General features: G+C 42.6%; 1 long non-coding RNA gene across 1 annotated transcript in view; it reads left to right on the plus strand.

The window, feature by feature from the left end:
• The window catches only part of LOC145524367 (uncharacterized), a 134,739-nt gene that overhangs the window by 89,122 nt on the left and 18,996 nt on the right, over positions 1-26,621 (plus strand). Inside the window, exons 6-7 of the long non-coding RNA XR_014067444.1 lie at positions 5,910-6,037; positions 6,432-6,581. This is a non-coding gene — a long non-coding RNA (uncharacterized LOC145524367). The remainder of the gene's footprint in view (positions 1-5,909; positions 6,038-6,431; positions 6,582-26,621) is intronic.

Raw genomic sequence — 26,621 nt, forward strand, 5'->3', positions numbered from 1 at the left:
CGTTCATTATTATTGAATGAATGCACTGAACTCTGAACAGCAATTATGGGTTAGTTGTGAGGAGAGAATCATTAAGCTTGAATGAGGAACAGCAATTACAGTCTGTTGTCTCTGTGGCATGCTTAGAGCTTTTTATTTAAGCGGCTGGTGAGAGCACCAAGAAGGAAAGGGACAACTTGTGACAGTGGAACAAGAGAATTAGTGACAGACAGTGAACGTGGTTGCCAAACGTAGCAGCCTGCCTCCTTTCCTAAATGGTAGCTTGAAGAAGAAGGCTGAGAAAAACCTGCTCTCACAGGTGATGTAGAAAGCCTTTTAAAATAATATCCATGTTATTAGTAAGTCCCAAAGGGATGAGGAAACGCAAGAGTCCCACGTTTTCTAAAATGACGATACTATCTTTATGATCCCTTTCTGCAAACAAGTGGCTGATCAAAATGTACTGAGCATCTGTTATGTCCCAGGCAGGTAAGAGGCATAAGACATGCTCCCTGACCTCAAAAAGTTTATAGTCCCATGTGGAAAGCCAGACACAATAGCAAATAACTTCAGTGATCAAGAAGAAAAAAAGGTGTGTGCCCAGTTCCAGAGTGGCCCAGAGGGAAAGGCTGTGGGAGTCAGGGAGAATTTAATAAATTAGATGATTGTGAATCAGGGTTCTGAAGGTTGAATAGGAGCTGCAAATTTGGATAAGAGGTTAAGGATGAAGAACATTCAGTCAGGCAGCAGACTGGTTAAAAGCTGAGTTTTGGTGTCAGGCCAGACTGAGTTTTAGTTCTAACTGCTCACTAGTTGTGTGAAATTGGGCAAGTCATTTATTACTCCATGCCTTGGTTTCCCTATAAAGTTACGCTAATAACAGTACCTACTTCATAAAGGTGTTGTGACATATTTAACACAGTTTTGTGGCTCAGCTGGTAAAGAATCCTCCTGCAATGAAGGAGACCTGGGTTTGATCCCTGGGTTGGGAAGATCCCCTGAGAAGGGAAAGGCTACCCACTCTAGTATTCTGGCCTGGAGAATTCCATGGACTTCACAGTCCATGGGGTCATGAAGAGTCAGACACGACTGAGCGACTTTCACTTTCACTTTTTCACTGGCATGTAGTATGTGCTCAGCTAATGTCAGTTCTTATTAGCATTCCAGGCATAGGAGAAGGCTTAGAAGCATGAAATAGCTGTACTACTTTCATATTTTCTCAGGGCATTCTAGTAATTGTTTGTAATTATGTAACCAGAAAGGCCCAGGAAAGGTTAAAGAGTAAATAGTGTTATAAAAATCTTTGAAGTCTTAAAATGACATTAAAGCCAACTATACTTGATGATGTAATTTACTACCATTTGGTTTAGAAAGCAAAAAGAATAGGAGTGGTATTTACTCTAAGCAAGGTTGTTGGAGCCTCTGACCAGGGGAAAGGCCTCTTGGAAGTGGGAAACTGCAGCACCCCTTGAAAAACAGGGGTTTAGCGGAACCATAGGTCTGGCATTGAACCCCAATGAGCAAGACACAAAGTGGTCCCATGAATCCCAGGCAGGTTTGTGTTGCTTGTTGAATGACAAGTTCCCATCACCTTGGGCTGACCACTCTCCAAAAGAGGCGGATGGTTCATGGGCAAGCTCCACATATAAAAACCAACAAGAATTTTGCACAAATATGGTTTGAGAAAAATATGTTATTTTTAACATGAAAAACAAATTTGATGCATGTAAAAGGCTGGTGGTGGTAATTTGGTATTCAGTTGGGACACATTTGCAGAGGCAGGCGCGTTCTGCTTGTGACTGAATCAGACTCCTAGCTTGCTTGCCAAGCTGGCCTATCGTGGTCTGTGACAGGAGAGTAGCAAAGCCTCCCTGAGGCGAGTGGAACAGCGGGCGCCATCTTGGGTCTTTATCCACTCATGGACATTTTAGTGAATGACAGGAGTTCTTTTGCTTTCATTTGCTCCTTCACTGAAGTGCCCTCTGCTTTGAACTCAGCATGAGTGCCTTTTCCCAGAGGATGGGGAAGAGAGCCTCTTAAGTCACAGAGTACTCTGCTCAGATTTCTCTCCGCTCTCCAATCCAGGGCTTCCTAGGTGCCTCTGTGGTCAAGAATCCACCTGTCAAGCAGGAGACTCGGGTGTGATCCCTGGGTCAGGAAGATCCCCTGGAGATGGAAATGGCAACCCACTGGAGTAGTCTTGCCTGGGAAATCCCATGAACAGAGAAGCCTGACTACAGTCCATCAGGTCACAAAGAGTTGGACACGACCTAGAGACTAAAACAGCAACAGCAGCTCCAACCCAAGCTCACTCCTTTCTCTCCTTTATGGTGCATCCTTTCCCAATAGACTCCTGGTCCCTTGTGTAGACACATCCTGGGCAGGCCTGCCTCACAGCCCTTCCCGAATGCCTGGACTTGCCCAAATCCTACAGAGACCCCAGCTTAGGCTGTCAAAATGGGACTTTTGCTACACAGTGGGCCTAAACACTCCAAAAATAATAACTTGACACGGTGGGGAAATCCGCAGAGCATAGCATGGTTAGAGCTCAGTGACTCATGCCCATCACTACGTGCTCCCAGCCAACAGACTCATTTCTGTAGGCTTTTGATTTAGCTTTGGGCCTTATTCCCAGAAGGTAATGGTATTAGCCGCTCCCAGAAGGACCAACTAGGCTCATTGTGTTCGTGTGTGTGTGCTCAGTTGTGTCTGACTCTTTGCAATCCCATGGACTGTGGCCCACCAGTCACCTCTGTCCATGGGATTTTCCAGGCAAAAATACTGGAGTGGGTTGTTATTTCCTCCTCCAGGGGATCTTCCCGACCCAGGGATCTAACCCACATTTGTTGAATAGGCTCATTGGTTCACAGAAAATACCCCAGGAAATTGCTTATGAATCTCAATCCCCAAGCTCAGATAAACCAAGATTCCATTAGGCCAGTTTTTTGGGGGTGGTCTATCCAAGCCATGCCAGGTCTTGAGCAAGATCACGACCATGGGCTTTGGGGCCAGATGAAGTGGGCTTGATATTTGTTTGGCAGCTTACAAGTCGTATGACCTAGGGCCATCCAGTTACCTTTGTATCGGTTTTCTTACCTGTGAAAGGGGTAAAATTTTGTGCACTTATGGGTTTTATGGATAATTCTACATGATAATGAGCGCAAAGAGCTTTGCCCTGGGGCTGGGACTCAGGAGGCTCTTGGGAACAGAAATTGTGACCAGACATCTGGGGAGAATAGGGCTACCCTCCAGGTCTGGGCATGCAGACATGATGAGGTGGGAAAACCCAATGGGGGTGAGAAAAATATAAGGGCATAAGAGCGTTTCTGACAGAAGAAACAGCAAAACGAAGGCATGGATAAATATGAAGTTGGGTGCGAGGTGTTGGAAGCCTCTCCATAGAAGAGCCTCTTGGGGAATTTTCTAGATCTCAGGGAGAGGTCTGGGCTTGGAAGCCTCTGTTTACTCTCCAGCCTCTGCATAGCTCCTGGTTAAATCCAGGCCCCTTGAGAATGTCAACAGAGCCAGGTCTAGATTAGATGGTGAACCACTGCCTGCTGGCCTTGTGGATTTTGGGCACATCCATGCTGCTGCCATCCATATTATCTCCTTGATATGACATCAGTGATAAATGCCAAGTTTGATTCCTGCATTCTTTTAATAGCAAACCACTGACTTTAAAAAAAAGTAATGACAGGCTAAAATCAACTCAATGCCCTCAGTGCAGTTCAGTTCAGTCGCTCAGTTGTGTCTGACTCTTTGCAACCCCATGGACTGCAGCACTCTAGCAAGGATTTATTAAGCATCTACTATGTGCCTGGTGGGCTTCTCTGGTGGCTCATTGGTAAAGAACCTGCATGCCAATGGCGGAGATGCGGGTTCAATCCTTGGATGGGGAAGATCCCCTGGAGAAGGAACTGGCAGTCCACTTCAGTATCCTTGCATAGGAAATCTCATGGACAGAGAGAGGGACTGGCAGGGCTATAGCGGGTCTCAAAGAATCAGACGTGACTTAGTGTCTGAGCACGCACAGGCACACAAGTGCCTAGTATTGTATCTTAGACTGTGACAGGTGGACTTAATTTATTCATGTTTCAATTTACTCATCTCTTAAATCAAGTTGGAACTAAACAGCCTCTGAAGGCCTATTTTTTTGTCAGTTCTAAACTTAGAGGAAGTCCTTAAAGAGCTTAGAATTTTGCTGGATAGATAATTTTGCTTTTGCTATGAGAAAAATTATATAAAACAAAATATGCATCTAACCGAAAAGACCCTGATGATGGCAAAGATTGAGGGCAGAAGGAAAGGGGGCGATAGAGAATGAGATGGTTGGATGGCATCACCGACTCAATGGACATGAGTTTGAACAAACTCCAGGAGACGGTGAAGGACAGGGAAGCCTGGTGTGCTGCAGTCCACGGGGTTGCCAAGGGTCAGACACAATTTAGCAACTGAAGAACAACAACAAATGAATCTAACCAAATAAGTATAGGATACTAATGGCCAACCTAGATGGCATATTTAAAAGCAGAGACACTTTGCCAACAAAAGTACGTCTAGTCAAGGCTATGGTTTTTCCAGTGGTCATGTATGGATATGAGAGTTGGACAGTGAAGAAAGCTGAGTGCCGCAGAATTGATGCTTTTGAACTGTGGTGTTGGAGAAGGCTCTTGAGAGTCCCTTGGACTGCAAGGAGATCCAATCAATCCATCCTAAAAGAGATCAATCCTGGGTGTTCATTGGAAGGACTGATGTTGAAGCTGAAACTCTGATACTTTGGCCACCTCATGCGAGGAGTTGACTCATTGGAAAAGACCCTAATGCTGGGTGGGATTGGAGGCAGGAAGAGAAGGGGACGACAGAGGATGAGATGGTTGGATGGCAGCACCAACTCGATGGACATGGGTTTGGGTAGACTCCGGGAGTTGGTGATGGACAGAGAGGCCTGGCGTGCTGCAATTCATGGGGTCGCAAAGAGTCGGACACGACTGAGCGACTGAACTGAACTGAACTAACAATCAGCTTAATTCCGAGTTCACAATCATAGCTGTTAAGCAGAGGTCAACAAGTCTGGTCACAGTATCATCTGAGTACCTAGCATAGGAAAAACATTCTAGAATTGGGCTGCAAAGACAGCAGCTCCAATTCAGACCTCAAATCACACACCACTCTGAACTGTGAGAGGAGAGAGCGTTGAGATGCCACTTTCCCTTTAAGAATCTGTGAATCCAGCATTTGCTCAATTTGAAATTATTAAAGGTGAGGTTTTTCTATGTCAGGTCTGATGGGAAGATTTCTATGTTTGGCGACTGTAATCACAGATGGATTGAGACGATTCGTTCCCATTCTGCTGCTTATGAACAAGCACAATTAGAAGTTGACAGCAAACACATTTCACAAAAATTATCACATTTAGTGTGATTCCCATAATAAAAACAGGAGCAAGCACAGGAGTCTTTTCAATTTACACAAAGAGCCCTGGGGTCTCTTGACAGTCACTGCGGCTCCAATGTTTCTAAGTAAACTTTATTAGGAAAACAGATTGAAAACTCCTGAGGTTTGGTTAAATCTTGGTTTAAAATACACACGTGTGCGCACACACACACACACACACACACCATGCTTGCCCTCACACCTTATGTATTCTCTTTCTTTAGCCAAAATGTTTCCATTAGTACTACCCAGATATTAGAAGGGGTGTGGAGGGTCCTGTTGCCCACATCTTACATGCCAAGTCTTGAAGGGACTTCCTAAACACAACTGGCTTCTAATCTCACTGTAATTAGCAACACTTATTTGTATTCTTTTGTACTTTAAGAAACCTGTTATATACATTATCTGATTTAATCCTCATAACAATCCTGAGAGCTATAGATAGTGGAAGTATTTTCTATGTTTTTAAAATTTTTTTCATCTATGTTGTTTTACAGGAAAAATGGATGTTCAGAGAGGAGAAAGTAACTTCCAGATAACTCTATAAGGTGCTGGGGCGAATCTTGAATCCTGGGTTGGACCTTGCCTCCATATTCATGTCCTTGACTCTTTAAGCATCAGAAAGGCAAGAAATGGACACATAAATTATGTATTCATTCTAAAATATTTGTGAGAGCCTATGTTGTTGCTGCCTACTAGGCGGCCGATTCAGTGCAGTTGGAGTGGTGCTTATTACTGCATTTTGTCTCATCATCACCCTTTGGGAAACTGCCCCTCACCCATTCCATAAGAGTACTGTTCTCTCAACTAGATTTGGTCAAGGCTGACTCTACTCTCCTACCACAAAAGAAGGGGGTGTCTGTCCTTGACTGGCCAATTAAAATATTCCACACACCCATGCCACTTGTGACTGGCTCAGACATAGCATGTGACTTCAAGTGGGCCAATCGGAATCTGCCATAAGACTTTTCACCAGTGATTTCAGCAAAAACATTTACTTCTTTCTCTGAAACTTGCAGGGACCACATTGTCTCCGTGGGGAGAAAAAGTATTTGAGGATGGAGAAAAGAAGAAGCAAGTAGAGCTGAGAGATAGGGTGCAAGAGCCCTGATGGCTTCCTTTGAGCTCTGGATCCAGCAGTGCCAACCTGGACTTCCCAATCATTTGAGGTAACACAGGCCCTGTTCTGGGCTTCCCAGGGGGCGCTAGTGGTAAAGAACCCACCTGCCAATGCAGGAGACATAACTGATGTGGGTTTGATCCCTGGGTTGGGAAGATCCCCTGGAGGAGGGCATGGCAAACCACTCCAGTATTGTTGCCTGGAGAATCTCATGGACAGAGAAGCCTGAGGAGTTATAGTCCATTGGGTCACATAGAGTTGAACATGACTGAAGCGACTTAGCACGAACACTGGCAGGCCCTGTTCTAAAACTGAATATAGTTAGAGTGATTCAAGTGATGGACAAGACAGAGAGGACTCTTCCATTCTATTGGACAGAGAGAAGACTGACAACAAACCAATAAAAAAATAATTATATATATATATAATTTCAAAATGTGATAGGTGTTATGAAGGTAAACACAGGCAGAAAGCTGTGAGGGAAGAGTGGGTACAGTCCAAGAAGGAACATGTATGACTTGTTAGTGTCACTGATGTTGAAATTTGAATAATAGGAATAATAATGATGATAATGCTCTTGACAATAACAACAACGTCAACAATTATAACAGTTAATATTTATTGACTCAATATATCTTAAATTATTTCATCTAATTCCCACAAATCCTGCAAGGTAGGATTTACTATATCTGTGTTTTACTGATGAGGAAATGAGGACAAGACTAATGAGGTAACTTGCTCGAGGCCCATTGCTGGTAAACTGCATAGCCAGACTTGAACTGAAGACTGGCTCCAAAGCCCCTGGTTTTTAATTTCTAGGGTGTGTTGCCAGCAAAGAGGGGAGTCACGTTCCAGATGGCGGGTACAATCCAGAAATTTTCCACGAGAGGAACAGAAGGGGAGATCTGGGAGTATACTGGGGCTTACATCAGTGCTGTTCTTTAATATCTCAGTATACGTCTGTTGACACAAGCGTTTATCAACTCCTGGCACATGCCTGGCACTGGAATCCTGAGCACACAAGGCTCAGCCCCTGCCCACGGGAGCTCACCCCTCACCATCTGGAGATAACACAAACAATTGAACCCACACGCAACACTGGGCCGAATGTAAGTTTGATTTCCCACTGGCACTCCATATTCAGTCTTCTCTGCTTCTCTCTCCTCTTCATCACCCCTGATTTCTCATTTCTTACATCTTATTTCTCTTTCTACTGGAGCTAAGTTGGAAATGGAGCTTCAGTGGTGGACAATTAGACAGTAAATCCCCTTTGCTTATGTGCCACCCGATCCATCACCTGCTATTTTGCTTTCTGTGAGTTACTATGTGTGAATTACATGTGGGCTCGATGTGAAAATCCAGCCCCATCAAATGCAGACCTTCCCCTGTTCATTTCCCTTCCCCCTTTACTCCATTGGTCTTTATTCATTGCTACCCCTCACCACCCTCCAGGTTTGACAAAAGCAGATTCTTCAAAATTGTCCTTCTGGGACTGTCTATTTCATTTTGAACTCGACACAAAATTACTATTTTTGACAGCTGAAATTTTCAGCATGCTTGATACAAATATTTTAATATCCTGTTACCTGAGCTGAGGGAGAGATAAAGTTTTACACCAGACGCCTACCGTGGCAAGGGAATAAGTTTTCTGGTGACTGATTTAAAGATACAGTAATAGCAAAATGGTTAATGAGCTAACCATGCTTTTTAGGGCAAAGGTCAGCAGGGAAAGCAAACCCTGTAACTCAGCCAGAGCTATGAGACTCACTTGAGCGAAGAAAAGTTGCCTGTCAGACAGTACAACGGTTTCACCCCGAGTTCATTTCCAAGAGGCTGGAAAGGAAAAAGAAATCAGCTGACAAGTAGAATGTCTCCTAACTTACTCCAAGGGATGGAGGGCAGGTGGGGGAGAAAGTGGCTTGGGTGATAAGAAAGGAAGGTTCACAAGTGTTGGTGTGCTGGATGTGATGGAATGGCGATTGCTCTCTTTGAAGAAGTGTTGTGTGGTAGGTCATTTGGGTAGAAGAATAGATATCAAAATATCAAATATTTATCTCAAGTCCATATGTTCAGCCAACCAGAAAAAGATGGAGAATTAGGCATGGGAAGGCAATGATGCTGGCAGGGCAGAGCCTCTAAGAAACTAGAACTGATAAACAAAGCTCCAGGAACCTTTAAGCTACTCTAGCCCATAGAACTTTCTGGAATGTTGGAGATTTTTCTACACTAAGTTGGTAGCCATCCCTTGGTTATTGAGCTGTTAGAATGTGCCTAGTATATCTGAGGAATTGAGTTTTTAATTTTATTTGATTTTAATTAACTTAACTTTAAATTTAGTCACCACTGGTGGCTAGCAGTTACCAGATTGGACAGGTGGGAACCTCAGAGGAATCCCTAAGATACTGGCTCAGGTCCCTTAATAGAACTCGGCTTCTCACAAGTTTCTTTCTTTTCTCTCTACTAATTGGTGTCCTTATTTTCTGTGACTTTTTTTTCCCCACACTTGCTTTTGCTCAATCCTAGCTTCTGCACCTTGGTAATTCTAACTCACGTGGACCATCCGCTCTTTATATCAACAGTATTAATTTTCTATTGTGGATAATGATATCACCTAAAACTTAGTGGCTTAAAATGGTACCCATTGATCATCTCGTGATTTCCACGGGACAGGAATCTAGGTAAGGTTTAGCCATGTCCTCTGCTTTAGGGCCTTGCAAAGCTGCAGCCTCATCTGAGGTTTGACTGGGGAAGGCTCAGCTTCTAAACGCATATGCTTGTTGGAAGAGTTTGATATGTAACGGGCTGTTGGACTGAGAAACTCAGTTTCTTGCTGGCTGTTGGCTGCAGGTTGTCCTCAGCTTCTTGCCCTCTGGACCTTCCCAAAGGGTTGCTTGCTTCTTCAAAGACAGTAAGACAGAAGTCTCCTCCCAGGCTGGGTAGTATAATATCATGTAATGTAATCATGTATGCACATACACACAATCACACACATCTTGTCACTTTGCTGTATTCTGTTGACTAGAAGTAAGTCACAGATCCTGCCCACACTCAAGGTGAGGGGGACTACACAAAGGCAGAAGCACCAGGAGGCAGCATCCTGGGGCCACTCTGCAGCTGGTCCCCCATACCATTTCCAGCCTAAACTCATATTGCATTTGAGTTTATTATCTTGGCGTTTCTGTGTCCAAGTTCCAGGAAGATAGAAATAATTGACCTAGATTATTCCTTAGCATCTGGCTACCTTACACATTCCTGCCTCAGGCTGGGTGGGCCACCTCGCTGGGTCGATCTGCCCTGACCAGGGGTGAGGTTACACATGGTGGGCATGACTGGGTCAGGCAATGACTGAGTCCCTTGTACAGAAAGTCAAATAGGGCCATGCCCAGCAATGTGGGTCCATGGTGAAGTCACACCCTGCACGTGTAAATGGCATATGAAATTCTACTCCTAAAGCCTGATAGAGGCAAAGAGGTTTTCTTTATTCTCCTTTTGCTCACAGCCTTTATCTGAGGTCCAGAGAGAAGAAAGCTAGAGGAAAAGGGACCCTTTGAAACTGGATTTAGTTACATTTTAGACAAATGAAAGGAAATGCTACTTTACAGAATAGAAAGTAACCTCACTGGAATGCCTCACTCCAAAAGCAAAGAGGGCTAGGAACATACATGGATTAAAAGATATAAATGACATCGTCATAAATTATGTCTATGAAAATAATCCAAATGATTAGCAGTATGGGAACAGTTAAACAAATTACAGCAAATTAACATCATGGAATGTTACACAACTTGTAAGAATGATTATACGGAAACTAAAACAATGTAGAAAAGTGTTTTTGATCCAAACTTGTAAGAAATAATGCAGAATACAAAAATTTGAATATGAGAAATTATGACTTTGTAAAATTATATATGCATGGAATGGAGCATGGAAAATGTTTGATTAGAGAGTAGGAGTGTTTTTTTTCTCTTAAGTATCCTTTATTGTCATTATAAAGCTTATTATGAAAAAAGGTTTAGAAGTAAATGATTAAGAATAATAGCTAACATTATTTGATGTGACTCTGTGCTAAATACTTTCCATGCTTTCAGCAGGGTGGTCCCGGCTATTACCTCTAATTTGCAGATGAGGAAACTGAGGCTCCAAGAGATCAAATAGCTTGCTCAGCCAGATGGAGGGACTTGAACCCAGGCTGACTGGCTGTTGAACTAGGGCTGTTTTAATCAATTTGAAATACTATGGGCAAAGCATGTGAGCCTGTAAACTCTTCAATGACCTGTAGAATATTTGAAACTTAACAAAGCAAAACAATGCATTCGGTCCAACTTCAAAGTCACATTTGCTAAATGTAGGACAACATGTCCATAGAACAGAATATTATATTAACGTGACTGTAAAGTTTAGGATTCACAACAATTAAAGTTTTTCATTTTGCAAGAATTCCCGATTGCCTGTGCAGTTGATTGTTGTAAAATGCTAGCCACTGATAGATCAAGTGAGTTGCTTTTGGCTACATGATTTCGCCAGTAACAGAAAAATTATTCCCCCAATTTTTGCAGGGAGTATAGGGTGTGGGTAGGGCTTCCCTGGTGGCTCCATGGTAAAGAATCTGCCTGCAATGCAGGAGATGTGGGTTTGATTCCTGGGCCAGGAAGATCCCCTGGAGGAGGGCATGGCAACTCACTCCAGTATTCTTGCCTGGAAAATTCCATGGATGGAGGAGCCTGGAGGGCTACAGTCCATAGAGTTGCAGAGTCGGACATGACTGAAGTGACTGAGCATACCCACAGAGGGCGCGGGTACAGTGAAGAGTATTAGATATGGTGTGGGATCTAGAACCTGTGAAAGTCTAAGAAGAGACCTGTGCGGAGCCCATGCTGTCAATCAGCTTTTGTCTATTCTGTCTCTCACCTACCCAGGCATGGCCCTTTGAGGAAGTGGGGAGAAGTGGAGAAGGAATGGCAAAGACCTGGGATGAGGGTAGGGGGAGAGACAGCTCTTGCCCTAAGAAAGTACCTTCCATTCATCCCAAAGCTGACTCTGTAGGATATAACACCTGAGTTCTTATTCTGCTCTCGTGTGGGTACAAGCTTTGCATATGTGTGTGTGTGTGTGCACGTGTGTGTGTGTATGCACACACACATGCACATGTGGTATTTGTGTGTGTTGTTCTGGGACTGTGTCCGTGGCAGAAGCACTGGAGGTAGGATACCCCTACCTTTCTTTGAAATTACAACTTTATGGGTCTTCATTTTTTAACAGGTTGCAAATCCAAGCTGTAGCACTCTCCAGAACCAGTCGTGTGATTTAGGGGAAACTGAACTGTGCACTGTCTTTAAATAACAAGCTGCCAGTTAACCAGCCAACCTGCCATGCTCCTGAGTGAGGGCTTAGTAAACTACGAGAACTAGCTTTCATCTTTGCAGCTTATCATACCCATGTTTCAAAACAAGTTGTAACCCCAGCTTCGCTCTCGATGGAAGTCACATTAAGGGGGATTTGAAGGGCTCATCCCACCAGCATCCTCAGTTTTAGGGGTGCCCATCAGGCCACTAATGCTTTTTCTTAAAGCAAGTGACCCACAGGGCTTTGAAGGTCAAGTTGCTTCAAATGTCATTAATATGTTTTCCTCCCCCTTCCCCGTCCTTCCTCCAGACTTGTTTCTCTACTAAAATATCATTCTTGATTTACAGGTGGCTTTTGAATATAACTTTTCATTAAATCACTGGAAGCGAGTGTATGAGAGGAGGCCTCTCTGCCCCAACTCTGAGTCATTTAGGGATTGAAGATAACATCTGGGGACTGGGACCTCTTACATTTCTAGCCTTGCAAACTCATTTTTGATGACACCTTTTAAATAACATAAACGGCCATTTTTTTCCTTTCTGACCAGGCACTGGTATCTCGCTATGATAACTGCAAGCCGTATGTTACTTGATTGGGGTAATGTAGAATAATTACCGGCCCATTGCACTTCATTACACCACTGTGATCAGTGGCGGGTCGATGTTTCAGCTACAGCTGCTCTGAGAATTGAGCTGACATGGATACTGTGATAGGTTAGATAGGGTGGGGGAGAGGAGAGTGGAGGCCCATGCAAATGACAGAAATTAGCATCCCGCCAATAGGTTCTGAAATGCAGTATGCAACTCAGCCCAGGGCACCTGCTTTGTGTCTCTCATTTTCTCTTGGATACAAAGTGATGATCATGGGATAAATGAGTCCTTCAACTTGTACTACGCCTCATAAAAGGTCATGGAAATGCCAGAGAATGTTAAATACCACGGAAATGTTCGGAGAATAATTCTATTACACATCATCCAGTTGTTTCTGATGGTCAGTTTCATGGGCTCAATTGACATCGTGCTTCAGTCTAAATCAGTCTGTAGATGGCTTTTTTATTTTTATTTTTTTTATCTGACTTATTTTTCTTTTTTTTTTTTTAGTGTTACTTTTTTTTAAAATAAATTTATTTATTTTATTTGGGGGCTAATTACTTTACAATATTGTAATAGTTTTTGCCATACATTGACATGAATCAGCCATGGGTTTACATGTGTTCCCCTTCCTGGACCCCCCCACCCACCTCCCTCCCCATCCCATCCCTCTGGGTCATCCCATTGCCCCGGCCCTGAGCATTTGTCTCATGCATCGAACATGGAATGGTGTTCTGTTTCACATATGATAATATACATGTTTCAATGCTATTCTCCCAGAACGTCCCACCCTCACCTTCTCCCTCAGAGTCCATAAGACTGTTCTATGCATCTGTGTCTCTTATTCTGTCTCGCATATAGGGTTATCGTTACCATTTTTCAAATTCCATATATATGCATTAGTATACTGTATTGGTGTTTTTGTAGATGGCTTTTTTAAAACATTTGCCTGGTATAAAACAACGATCAACAGTCCAGAGTGGTAAGAGGACTATGGAGTGACCATATCTTTCATCATCTGAAATAGGGCAATTCAGAGAACAGAACAGAACAGAGTGATATTCATCATTACTCTGGGACAGGGGCAAGAACTTGGACTGTTCCCAGGAAAATGAGGCTTATGGCAGCCAAGACATAGGGCACAACTATGATCTTTGTTCACCATCCTTTCCCTTACAGCCAAAGCTAGTGTCACCTGGAGATGACAAAGGTTATGAGCTTGGCTCTTCTCCACCCTGGCTGGGTGAGAAACATCCCACTGGCCCTTTGAGTTCAGCAAGGAGATGTTAACATAGGCCTGGAGCTTCTGAGAGAAATCTAGGATAAACATAGAGATGAAAGAGTCACCCCTGCCTGTGGATATGTAGGTACCCTTCATGGGAAAGCCCCACTTTGGGAAATATCATTATGGAAGCCATGGACTAAAGAGGGGAGCCATGAAGGTAGGAGAGGGAAGAATCTAGAGAAGGGAGGGAGAGCCAGTCAGTGCAGGATCAGTCATGGGAGTTGAGAGAAGGATAGACAGGCATTCACTGGGTCTGGCAAGAGGAGGGTATGGCAGCCAGTGCACCCAGGTGGCCTCCGATGGTCCTACCTTCAGGTATTCATGTCCTGTGTGGTGTCTCCTGCACCACTAGGGACGACCTATGTAACCAGTAGGATGTTGCTGAAATGATGGAGTGTGACTTTTGAAACTAGGTCGTTGAAGACATTACAGCTTCCCCCATCATTCACATGTCATGAAGATGCTCAAGCAGTCCTGTGGTGGGGTCCTTGGGGTGAAGACCTGAGGGCTCCTGCCAAGAACTGTGTAAGTGAGTCATTTTGGAGACAATGTGATTGCAAAGAGTATGTTCCTTTTAGATTTCCCACAAGCAATGTCCACCAGCTTCTTTTCAAGGAGACAATATTATAAGATGCCACTAAAAATATGATTTAAGACACTGTGTGCAAAAACCTGCCTTATTACTTTATAGCCACGCTTTTTGTTTTCTAAGGAAATAGTTTGAGCCTCCTTTTAACTTTTTGTCCTCCCCCCACATTTTTCTATAGATAAAGGTTTATGGCATAGGACAACCCCTATAAAATGTATCCGCAAGAATTCCTCTAAGTGGGTCAGCTTGTTCAGCCCACCTGGAATTACTGGATGATGTCCAAAGGGCATAAACCTTTTCTGAAAGACAACTGCAGTGTCATGACGTGATCTGAATCTGTTTGATTGGAAAAAAGAAAAAATGGAGGCGTGGCTGCATGGCCCTGCCAGAGTTTCCTGACATTCACTTCCTTTGAAGAACAAAACTGTGTGTGGCATTTGCAGGGTGAGCTGAGTTTTCTCTATTAGCTTCATCCAGACCCAGAGCCTCCCTTTGCCCTGTGCTTCCCTGGCTAAATCACATCCCTGATCTACTCTAAGTCATGAATTAATAAAGAACCCACCAACTGCCCTATCTGGAGGAGCCTGTTTAATCTTTCATGGTTCCAGGAAGAATGCCCTTTGGATGGCTATTAAGAAATAGCCATTTTTTTCTCCATCCTCCTGAAGAGTTGATCAAAACAAATGATGTCTCTCTCTTTTTTAAAGGTAATTTAAAAACTACTTGGTTTTACAAAATGAGAAAGGTGGGAAGGAAAGTGAACATTCAGGGCTGCTATGTACGGCTGTATAGGTTGTGCACTGTGCCAGATGTGCAGCAAAGGAGGGGAGTGTGGCTAAACTCCAGACCACACTTCATTTGCTCAAACGTGGGCCCTGGCCAAGAGCTGTATTCACTGAGAGGAGAGGCACCTATTGGTGAGACACTCGGAGGCCTGTCTCAGCTAACACCTGTCCTCCCAACGTCATTTCTTTCCTCCTCCTTCTCTTTGTCTTCTCTCCTCACGTTAGCAAAAATCCTATATGAAGTCTCTTGTAATTTGTTTTTCTCCCGGAGGAAAGGTTAATTCTTACAGCTGTAATTCATTTACAGGATGTTAGACACAGGAGTAGTTGAATGCCTGAGATAATTTGAAAAGCCCCTTTGAAGCTCTTTCTTTCAGGTTTGCTAAAGGGCCTTTCCTCAGCCTGAATTCCTGCTGAGGCCCCAAGGCATCACACAAGTGGGATCCCTGTGGTGAGACTGATATCCAAGGAGGGGTTGACTGAGGCAGGACACCCATGTTGGGACGTTTGGGGGAAACTAGACAGGACCGAGGTTTAGAATTGACTCTACTCAGAATTCCCTGCTCTTCTCATCTGCAAACACTTTCTTCCAAGGTATTTTTTTTTTTTTAATGTCTGTGACTATATATGCCCAAACCTGAACTTTATTTAATTTTATTAAAAAATATTTATTTATTTGGCCATACTAGGTCTTAGTTGATGCATGTGGAATCTTCTTTGTGACACGCAAACTCTTATAGTTTGTGGCATCTAGTTTCCCAACCAGGGATCGAACCCAGCTGCTCTGCATTGGGAGCTTGGAGTCTTAGCCCCTGAACCACCAGAGAAGTACCTCCAAGGGTTTTAATCAAGCTTTTTAATGTTTGATGTCAGCCCAAGATGTTGGGTCATTTTTCATATTCATTTGGCATCCCTGTCTCCAGGTGGTCTCTCATTAACAGAGACAGAGTTCTGAAATCCACAGATCATTCGAAAGTACTTGATGAAAGAAAGTTTTCATTTTCTCTCCTAAATTTTTTAATCAGAGCAGACACAAGCCATGGAAATGATACATTTGAGTTTTATCCTGGTCATTTTCCATCTCCTGCCATGGTGAGAGCCATGGGCTAATTTAGGAGGGTTGTTATGTTTTATTGTCTTTGTGACATTATGTCTTCTTCTCCTAAGGGCAGCATTATGTAGGATGGGCTAGAGTCAATTCCTCATTTTAATTTTTCTTAAAGGCTTGGAAATGTGAAGAAGCTTGACTGTGACCAGGTGATGGGTTCCAGTAGCACCCAAATGGGAGTCCAGGTCTGCCTCACTCCTGAGTCTAGCCCTAACCTTGTCACCGAGCAGAAATGCAAACTCTAAACCCCTGGTGATGTTGCTGCATTTTGTGTGTTTAGTCAACCGCTTCCTTCCACTCTCTTGTTTTCCCCTGTGTGACCAGAGTAGCTCTGAGGACAGGCTCGCCTTTATGAAGTCCTCACTGTCCTTCACAACATGAATAGCAGTAGTGATGAATGACTTAGGTCGTTAAGCCAGTATCTAAGGCTGTACTGGGTCCAAAACTTGCTTTTGGGGCTAGCGTTATGAGTTTCTCATCTCTTTTCTAAACTGGGAGGGAAATTATTCTTTGAAGTTCTCAAGGACATCCAGACAATGGAGTCTTATTCAGTGCTGAAAAGATATGAGCTGTCAAGCCATGAAAATTATGGAGAAAACATAAACGCATATCATTAAGTGAAAGTAGCCCATCTGAAAGGAATATATACTGTATCATCCCAATTATATGAGATTCTGGAAAAGGCCAGACTATGGAGACAAAAAAAAGATCAGCGGTCTCCATGAGTGGGATGCGGGGAGGGATAAACTAGCAGGGCAGAGAGGATTTTTAGGGCAGCAAAAATACTCTGTATGCTATAATAATGTACACATGTTATACTTTTGACTAAACCTATATAGTGCATCGGAGAAGAAAATGGTAACCCACTTCTTTATTCTTGCCTGGGAAATCCCATGGACAGAGGTGCTTTGTGGGCTGTAGTCCAAGGTGGTCTCAAAGAGTCGGACACAACTGAGCAACTAACACCTAGAGTGTACAATACCAACAGTGAATCCTAAGGTAAACTTTATGGACTTTGGATGATTACAATATATCAATATTGATTCATCGTTGGGTTAAAAAAAAAGTGTACCGTACTGGTGAATGGTATGACAATGGAGGACTCTATGCATGTGTGCAGATAGAGGTATATGGGAAAGCTCTGCACCTTCCTCTTCATTTTATAGTAAACCTAAAACCACTCCAAAATTTTATCTTAAAAGTATTCAAGGAACTACAGCTGAAGGACATCTCCACTGTAACTCAGCCCAGTTTGGGTATATGATGACAGAAGTAAGTGTTGGCATCCACAAAAACACGGAAACTTGATTCTTAAGAGCCAAAAGCTGGAAACAACCCAAATGTCCACTGACAACAACATATTGTGCTTGATGTGCCATGGAATACCACACAGCAGTGAAAATGAACAGATCACAGCTATAACCAGAAACGTGGAAATGTCTTGCAGACATACTGTTGCGCAAACTCAAACAGACACTGAAGAGTATACATCATGTAATTCCATGTGTATAACATTCAAAAGCAGATTGAACTGAAGAATGATGGTAGGAGCATGCAAAGGGCACGAGGGAGCCTGCAGGGCGCTGGGGATGTTCTACATCTTGATCAGATGGTGGTAACATGGGTGCACATATGTGTAAAACTCCATCACTTAAGATGTGCACTTTATGTATGTTATACTTCAATTTTAAAATTTAATTAACCCCCCCTTCCCCAAACCACTCAAGGACATGGGGTGGTTGTTGGGAGTGGGTGCTGGTCCTGCCAGTTGGCCCAGGTCTCTGAGGCTGCCCGTTGCAGAGCCCTTCCGCTGTGTTGTTCATCCCTAGGTCCATCAGGAAAGTATGGAATCAGTCACAAGGCTCGGGGTCCAGGACCTGGAGTGTCTGTGGCTCGGTCTTGACATCTTCATGCCCACTGACTCCTTCCATGCTGCTCATGAGCAGACTCCCAGTGGGCTTGTCACTTTGCCTTGCACTTGAGCCTTCTGGAGGCACTGATGCCAGCCCTTTGTCTTACCAGCATCTTTCTCCCAGGTGCCTGGGTCCCATTTCCCACACCCACAGTCGTGGGGCATCTTATGAGCTGGTCTTCTTGAATCATGTTGGTGGGACCTGCCTCTAAGAACTCCCCTTACCTGGAGCCTCTTATTGTCATGTCCATTGCTTGATGGACCCTCTGATTATTGGCAGACCCCTCCGACACCATATATTCATATATTGGATTTCTGGGCCTCTGAGAAGCAACCCTATAGGTGGGTCACTTCACCTGCATACTGTCCCTAGCTTCCTCTCACTCCCCACTGGATCATATGGATAAGCCCCTAACCACACAGCACACTCCCGCAACCCAGGATGGGATAAGTTACTAGCCTCAGCTGTTGTATTTCTGATATGCCCATATTATTCGGAATATTAAAGAAAAGCCAGATCTTTCCTTAAACACCGTAAGACCCGGAGTGTACAATGAAATGTATACTGACACTTTCTTTTGAGCTCTTTCTTGTGGCATTTCTTTGGAGAGGAAAAGCTCCTTTGTAACTGTCCATTAACCACGTATGTTTTGAGGCACGATGAGAGAAAGGATAAAGGAGAAAAAGATAAAAGGATAATGCCCGAGAGACAGTCCACCAGCAAGGTTCACCGCGACGTGAATAGTTTCAAAAGGGTTCGATCTGTCTATCATTTTGTTATTCATGAGACATAAAGGGAGAGAGAGAGCAAAGTAAACACTGCCACTTAGGAGATGGACGGAGCGCACAGAGAGAAACGAAGCCACAAAACACAGCAAAAGAACAGAGCAGTGTAGGCGGAAAAATTACATCTGGATTATTCTGCTTAAATAGAAGAAACGTAAATCACACCGAGAGGCTCACAGCAATGTGCACTGGGGTGATAGTGAACAGAACAGCCCTGTCTGCCCTCTCTCTTCCTCGCTGAGTTGAGTCTTACCCCTCCTGTGTGATCCTGCAGAAGTCCCAGGCTCCAGCCATGCCCCCTTTCTCCTGCTTGGTCCTGCCCAGTCCTGTCCCATCCAGCCCTGTCCACTGTGGTCTTGCCCCTGCTCTGTGTTGCATCACCGGGTATATTCTGCCCCTGCTATTATACTTACTTCCCTGCTAATCCCATTGGTTATCTGCCTTTGTCTTTGTGTCTCTCTCAGACTCTCAAGCCTCTTGATGGTCCTTGTGTCTCTGTACCTTTCATCAGTGCCTTGCGCTGAACTTCTTCCTTGTACCAGGTACACAATATATTTGTTTGCCTAAATATCCTCATATATTGGTTGGTAAATTAATTTCAAATGCTGGTGAATAATTTTTTTCTGTAGTCGGGACTGTGAGCAGCAATTCTGCATGCACAAAAGTTTTGGAGGCAGATGGTGAATTATCACTGAGCCATCCACTATAGGACCCTATTTGGATAAACATGTCCATTTATAGCAGCTTGAAATGCCTTCAATAGATTGACAAAAACAATACAACAGGCTCAAAGATTTTATTTCTCTTGTTATTGAGGTATAATGTGTTGTTAGTTTCTGCTTTATAATGTGTTGTTAGTTTCTGCTGTACAGCAAAGTGAATCAGCTATATGAATACATATATCCCCTCTTTTTTTCAACTTTCTTCCCATAGATTTCTCCAATTACATATTTTTGGAGAGTCACTGAGATTTGAGAACCAATGTCTTTTATCCAATAAGGACATCAGAAAATTAGTGCTCTGTCTGTTTACTCAACTAATGTTTTTGAAATGTTTCAATTCCCTTTGAATAAGAAATAGCAGCAAGGCTGAACTTGGTATATATCCTATTCTGGGTTCTCTGTGTGCGTGCGTGCTCAGTCACTTCAGTCGTGTCTGATTCTTTGCAACTTCACGGGTGGTAGCCCACCAGGCTCCTCTGTCCATGGAATTCTTCAGGCAAGAATACTGGAGTGAGTTGCCATTTTCCTCCTCCAGGGGATCTTCCCAACCTGGGGATCAAATCAGCATCTCTTGCATCTCCTGCATTGGCAGGCAGATTCTTTACCACTATTGCCAACTAGGAAGCCCATTCTGGGTTCTAAATCATCATAAATCAGACATATCCAATATTCCTCCTTGGCATACAAAATTTGCATTTATCCACTTTTCAGTTTGAATCATCAGTGACACCTAAAGGGAGATGTGCATTTCAGAAATTCTAGGTGTGCATTACACATTGTGTTAGTCTCGTGTATGTGGCAACGAGTATAGAACCTTTTCAGTGCCTATGCTTCCTCATTTATAAAATGAGGATGACAGAACTAACAGCAAAATGTTGTTAGCAGGATTAAATTAGTTAACATGTCTAATAAGTAGTCTTAGATGAATGACTGACGTGGCAGGTATTATGTAGGTGTTTACTGAAGAAATAAAAATAAGATAAATTTAACTCTCATAGCAATGCTGTGTGGTCAGTGCTTTCCAAAGTCCTTCTGCCAAAAATAGTTAAAAACTAGCTGATTCATTTATTTTCTGTCCTTAGATTTACAAACAGTGGATATCACCAGGCAATCTTCTCTAACCCTTGGCAGCAATTATTTGTATGGTCTCGCTGTCTCATCTTTATTTGTTTTGAATAAATAAATATAATTATAATGGTTCTCAAAGCCCGTAGAAACGTTTTTCCAATGCCAAGAGTGAAAAGATACACTGCCATCTTTTTTTGTAACTGACTAAGTCAGTTTCACACGTGGCAAAGGAGAAGCTTAGCAGAGCGGGAAAATGTCTTAAAATATTAATTATGAATTACTGAGTTTCATAAATTTTTTAATTTTTCTGAAAGGCACTAATAACAAAAGCCTGTAATGACTCAAGGGAAATGACAGATTTGCATTTTGTTAGTTAAAGGAAGTGCAGTAATACTCTAGTTATCTGATTGTCGCTGAGAAACTGGTCATTTAATGTGTGTGCATTTTCCAGACAACTACATCTTGGCCCTTCAATGGTAAAAACTGGTCATTTTAACTTTTTTTTTTTTTTAATGATGGAAATAATCACTCACCTTCTAGCATTCAGATTGTATAGGAAAATACACAAAATATTGCACATAGTGTTAGCTTTTTGTATGGGAAACAAGGGTCATCATTTACTTTACTAAATAGCGTTACAGTAATATGTTCAGATAGGTCTTCCCTGGTGGCTCCATGGTAAAGAATCCACCTGCCAATGCTAGAGACGTGGGTTTGACCCCTGAGTTGGAAACACCACCTAGAGAAGGAAACGGCAACCCACTCCAGTATTCTTGCCTGGGAAATCCCACGGACAGAGAAGCCTGGATACAGCTTAGCGGCTGAACTACAACATCATGTTCAGATATCTTGAGACATGAGAGAACTCTTTGCTTTTGAACTGAATGGCCGCTGCTGATGCCTTATTAAATGCCATGTTGGGATTTTGTTTTTATTAGTTCACAAAGCACTGTGAGGCTGTTGGGTTTCACTTGTGAGGTACCAGCTATTGAAAATAATCAAAACTAGTTTCTGGGGATTAAGAAAAAGAAAAAGTAGATTGAGCAGGTGTTATTAGGATGTATACTTGTAGTCATCTGCTCAACAGCAAGAGTAGGTGCTGTTGGTAAAAAGAAGGCAGGGGCTTCCCTGGCAGCCCAGTGGTTAAGACTCCATGTTTCCACTGCAGGGGATGGGGGTTCGATTCCTGGTCGAGAGACTTAAGATACACGTGCCACGTGGTGCTGCCAAAAACAGAAAAAAGTTTTTTAGAAAGAGAAGGAAGATAAGAGGGAAAAGAGGAGAGAGAAGGAGGAGGAAAGGCAAAGCATATCTGGAAACTTCTCTTTCCTATCTGTGACTGATATAACATGGAGGCTGAGCCTGCCCCCGAGCTGGGAGGTTGGATGGAGACAGTGGAGGGTTTTGAAGAGCCTGGAGCCGAAGACGTACCATAGCCAGACGCAGTTCCAGAGAACACATCTGGCTGCTGGTGGGTGAAACCCATTCACCCTTCCCTGGTGACACCATACAGATTAGGAAAATGAGGCTACCTTAGCCCTCCATCTGGAAAGGAGTCCAAGGTATTTTAGACATTGTAGAAATGTTTTCTCCAAAAAGAATAATCTTGTTCAGAAAAGTGAAATTCTGCCAACCTTCTAACATAGTTACTCACAAAAGCTGTTTATTGATCAGGCTGCATTATAAAAGTTAAGGGCACTGAGTTTTTTGAGTTCGAAAAGAAACAAAATTACAGGTAAATGTGTAAGGAACTCACAGACATTACTGGTGCCCCAAGAGAATCTAAAGAAAATCAGTCCTGAATATTCATTGGAAGGACTGATGCTGAAGCTGAAGCTCCAATACTTTGGCCTCCTGATGTGAAGAATGGAGATATTGAAAAGACCCTGATGCTGGGAAAGATTGAAGGCAGGAGGAGAAGGGGACGACAGAGGATGAGATGGTTGGATGGCATCACTGACTCAATGGACATGAGTTTAAGCAAACTCTGGGAATTGGTGATGGACAGGGAGGCCTGGCGTGCTGCAGTCCATGGGGTCGCAAAGAGTCGGACACGACTAAGCGACAGAAGTGAACTGAAGAGCATCTTGGGAATTGAATAATGTCTACAGACCCATCTTTAGGAGAAACACAAATGTGAAAGAGTCGATTTTGACATTCATTTTTATTGGTATTGTGATTTTGATCATGGTTTGTCCTTGTATCTGGTCTAATTGCTTTCTAAAGCACTCCCTGATCGTTTATTTCTTAGCCATGGGGCAACTTCTTGGGTTGAAATCAGCCAAAGCCTTCTCTTCAACCTACCCCTCTCATACCTTCAAGGAGAAGGAGGCAGGATATTTTCATAAGAGAAGATTTTGTTAAATCTATTCCAAGCATCTGCTTCTGTGACCATACCAGAGCTTCATGACAAAGAAGCTTTGCCAGGGATTGAAATCCAGTTAACTTACAATCATGCTAATGGCTAACATACGCTAACACATGTGGTAGCAGACGAGGCTCTGAGCATTAAGTGGAAAGAAAGTGAAGTCCCTTAGTCATGTCCGACTCTCTGCGACCCCATGGACTGTAGCCTACCCGGCTCCTCCGTCCATGGAATTTTCCAGACAAGAGTACTGGAGTTGGCTGCCATTTCCTTCTCCAGGGGGTTTTCCCAACCCAGGGATTGAACCTAGGTCTCCTGCATTGCAGACAAACGTGGAAGCTCAGAGCTTCCTTCATCGCTCTGAGCATTGGATGTGCATTAATTCACCAAGTGCTCTGAGGTGCTGGTGTTGCCGCATCCCAGGAGAGGAATGGAACCCAGAGCAAACAAGCAGCTTGCCTTGGGGGTCCCAGAAGACCCGAGACCTTCCCTCCTGCTGCCTCTCCATCCTCCCTGTTAGGAGTTGACCTGTTTCTCAAAGTCAAGTCCAAAACAGAAGTGAGAACCCAACAACAAGTTAAAATTACCTGGGTGAGGGCAGGGGTGATGCATAGAGTGTATTAAACTTCACACACTTCACTCTGTGCCTATAAATCTTGTAACCTCGTGCTTTGCTGAGCCGGGCATGCAAGACAAAGTGGATTGTGGGATGACCCTACAAGGGCAGGAATTTTGAATTAAAACAACATAAACGTGAAAGAAGCCAGTCACAAAGGACCCTATATTGTATGATTCCATTTATATGAAATGTCCAGAACAGGCAAATCCATAGCAACAGGAAGTGTGTTAGTGGTTGCCAGGGGCTGGAGGGAGGGGATGGGAAATGTGGAGTAACTGCTGGGATGGGGATTATGAGTTTCTCTGGAGGATGATGAAAACATTCTAAAATTGATTGTGGTGATGGTTGTACAGCTCTATGAATATACTAAAAGCCATTAGAGTGTATGCCTTAACTGGCTGAATTGTATTGGATCTGAATTATATCTTAATCAAGTAGTTATTACTAATAAAAAACTCTCCAACTGTTGTCTCCCAAGTGTCTCAAGGCAGAGAGAGCTCAGGAAAACTCAGGCATACATGTATTTCATAGCATTTGCTTATTAGAGGGAGAAATGGCCAATTAATTAAATTTATATAAATAATTTATGTTCATCATGAAAAATTAAAAGCAGTCATAATCTTGACACTTAGAAATCATTGTTAACATTTTCAGGTTTATCCTTGAGGATTTCTTTCTATGCATATTTAAGGTACATAGAGACACTGCATTTTGCTACCTCCACTCTTGGAATTTGCTTTTCTCACTGAGCAACGCGTTATCACAGTGGCCCTCAAAGTGTGATGTCTGGGCCATCAGCATCAATATCACCTGGGCACTCAGAAAGCAAAGCCTAGGGCCCCATCGCAGGCTCACAGAATGAGAAACTGGGGGCAAGGCCATCAATCTTGTTTTAAGACGCCCTCCTGCTCACCCTGATGTACACTCCGGTTTGAGAGCCCCTGGCCCACCGTGACTGTGAGAAGAAAGATGGTGAAGTCGCTCAGTTGTGTGCATGTAAATAACGTGACTGTCTGCCATAACTTTTAGTGACTAATATTCCATTCTTTGGCTACTCTAAGTAATGCTACAAAGATCATCCTTGTACTGTCCTTGAGCACATGCTTATTTCCTCCCATATACTCCCAGAAATGTATTTACTCAGTCTAAGGTTTAGGATACCTACTCTCAAACTGTACCCCAAAAGACCTTCTTAATTTATGTTCCTGCGTACAATGTATGAGAATGCCTATATATTGTCCTGCATTTTTGACAACTCTGGCTATTCGTTTTTTGAAATGAATAATAGCACTGTAAGTAAAAAAGGTTGACCCTTGTGTTTTAACTTATATTTATTTTGACTACTGGTGATATTGAACATTTGTATGTGGCTACTGACTATTTCTATTTCTTCATTTGTGAATATCTTGTTTATGTCCTTTATCCAAATTTCTATTTGACTTTTTATACATACATTTCTGGTGAAGTTTAATGTACCTTTAATTAGTGAGGATACTAATCCCTGAATAGCACATTTATTGAAAATACATCATCTGGTTTTTTCCTTATAACTTTTTCTTTTGCCATTTAGAATAAGTTTTACATTTTAATGTCACAAAGTTTTATTTTAGTGCTATTCTTTCAAAGGAATTTCTCATCAAGCTTTATAAAAATATGTATATATCTTTTTGCTAGTACTTTTATATTAAATTGCATAATTGATGTGGAATTTATGTTGGTGTGAATTGTCCTTTTTCCCCAAATGGTTACCCCTAGATCCTTTATTGAATAGTTCTAATTTCATGCTTAATCTGAAATTCTAACTTAATTATGTATAAATTTTTTAAAATGTGTTTGGGTCTACTTCTGAATTTCCTAGTCTAATTAATCTGTCTCTTTTGGAGTCAGTTTTCGTTATCAGAATTTTAATACACTGTAGTAAATGCTCTCTCATTAGTCTTTTTCTCAGTCTTTCTTTTTCTGGTTCTTCTCACACACCACAGTCTTCAAATAACCTTTGGTCAAGTTTGAAAAGAAGTATTGGAATTTTGACTTCGATTATATTAAATTCAGCATGATTTTTCAGTATTAATATTTTAAAATATTGTCTTTCCATCATGAAACTTGGTACGTTTTCTAAATCATTCTGATATCCTTTTGTATTCCTGAGTAGAGGTTTATGGTTCTTATCATACAGGTTGTAGTCATTTTTTGATCAGCTCCTTTCAGGCATTACATTTTTATGACTGTTATAAAGTATGGCTCTTCTAACTGGTTATAGACGTTATTGATTTCCATAAACTAAGTTTATAACTACCGACCTCACTGAAGCCTCTTATTAGTTCTAATATGTCCTCTGGGGTTTTCCAAGTAGATAATGATGATAATTTTTGTCTTCAGTTTTCAGCTGTTACTCCTGCTGTCTCATGTTCTTCACTATTAGTTGGTACTTCTAGAACAATGTTAAATTGTCATAATGACTAGGTATCTTTGTTTTGTTCCTTCCTTTGAATGGCAGTGTCTTCCTTTCAAAGTGAATCATGATGCTGGCTATTAGTTTGAACAAAACAAATTATAGATAAATGTATATGTATATATACTTTCCAGATGGCTCAGAGGTAAAGAATCTACCTGCTGATGTAGGAGACTCAAGAGATGCAGGTTTGATCCCTGGGTTGGGAAGATCCCCTGGAGGAGGAAATGGCAACCCACTCCTGTATTCTTGCCTGGAAAAAACCCATGAACAGAGGGCCTGGTGGGCTACAGTCCATGGGGTCACAAAGAATTGGACATGACTGATCGACTGAGTACACGCGCATGTATGTACACACACGCGCACATCCATCCATCCATTCAGCATATCTGCGCCTAGCTTATGTTTTTGGTTGACTAAGAATTTATTTTGGAAAAACATTAAAATGTAATTGACATTACATTT

The sequence above is a fragment of the Giraffa tippelskirchi genome, chromosome 2, assembly GCF_054371585.1.
Source record: "Giraffa tippelskirchi isolate mGirTip1 chromosome 2, T2T-mGirTip1v1.2.pri, whole genome shotgun sequence".
NCBI classification, from domain to species: Eukaryota; Metazoa; Chordata; class Mammalia; order Artiodactyla; family Giraffidae; genus Giraffa; species Giraffa tippelskirchi.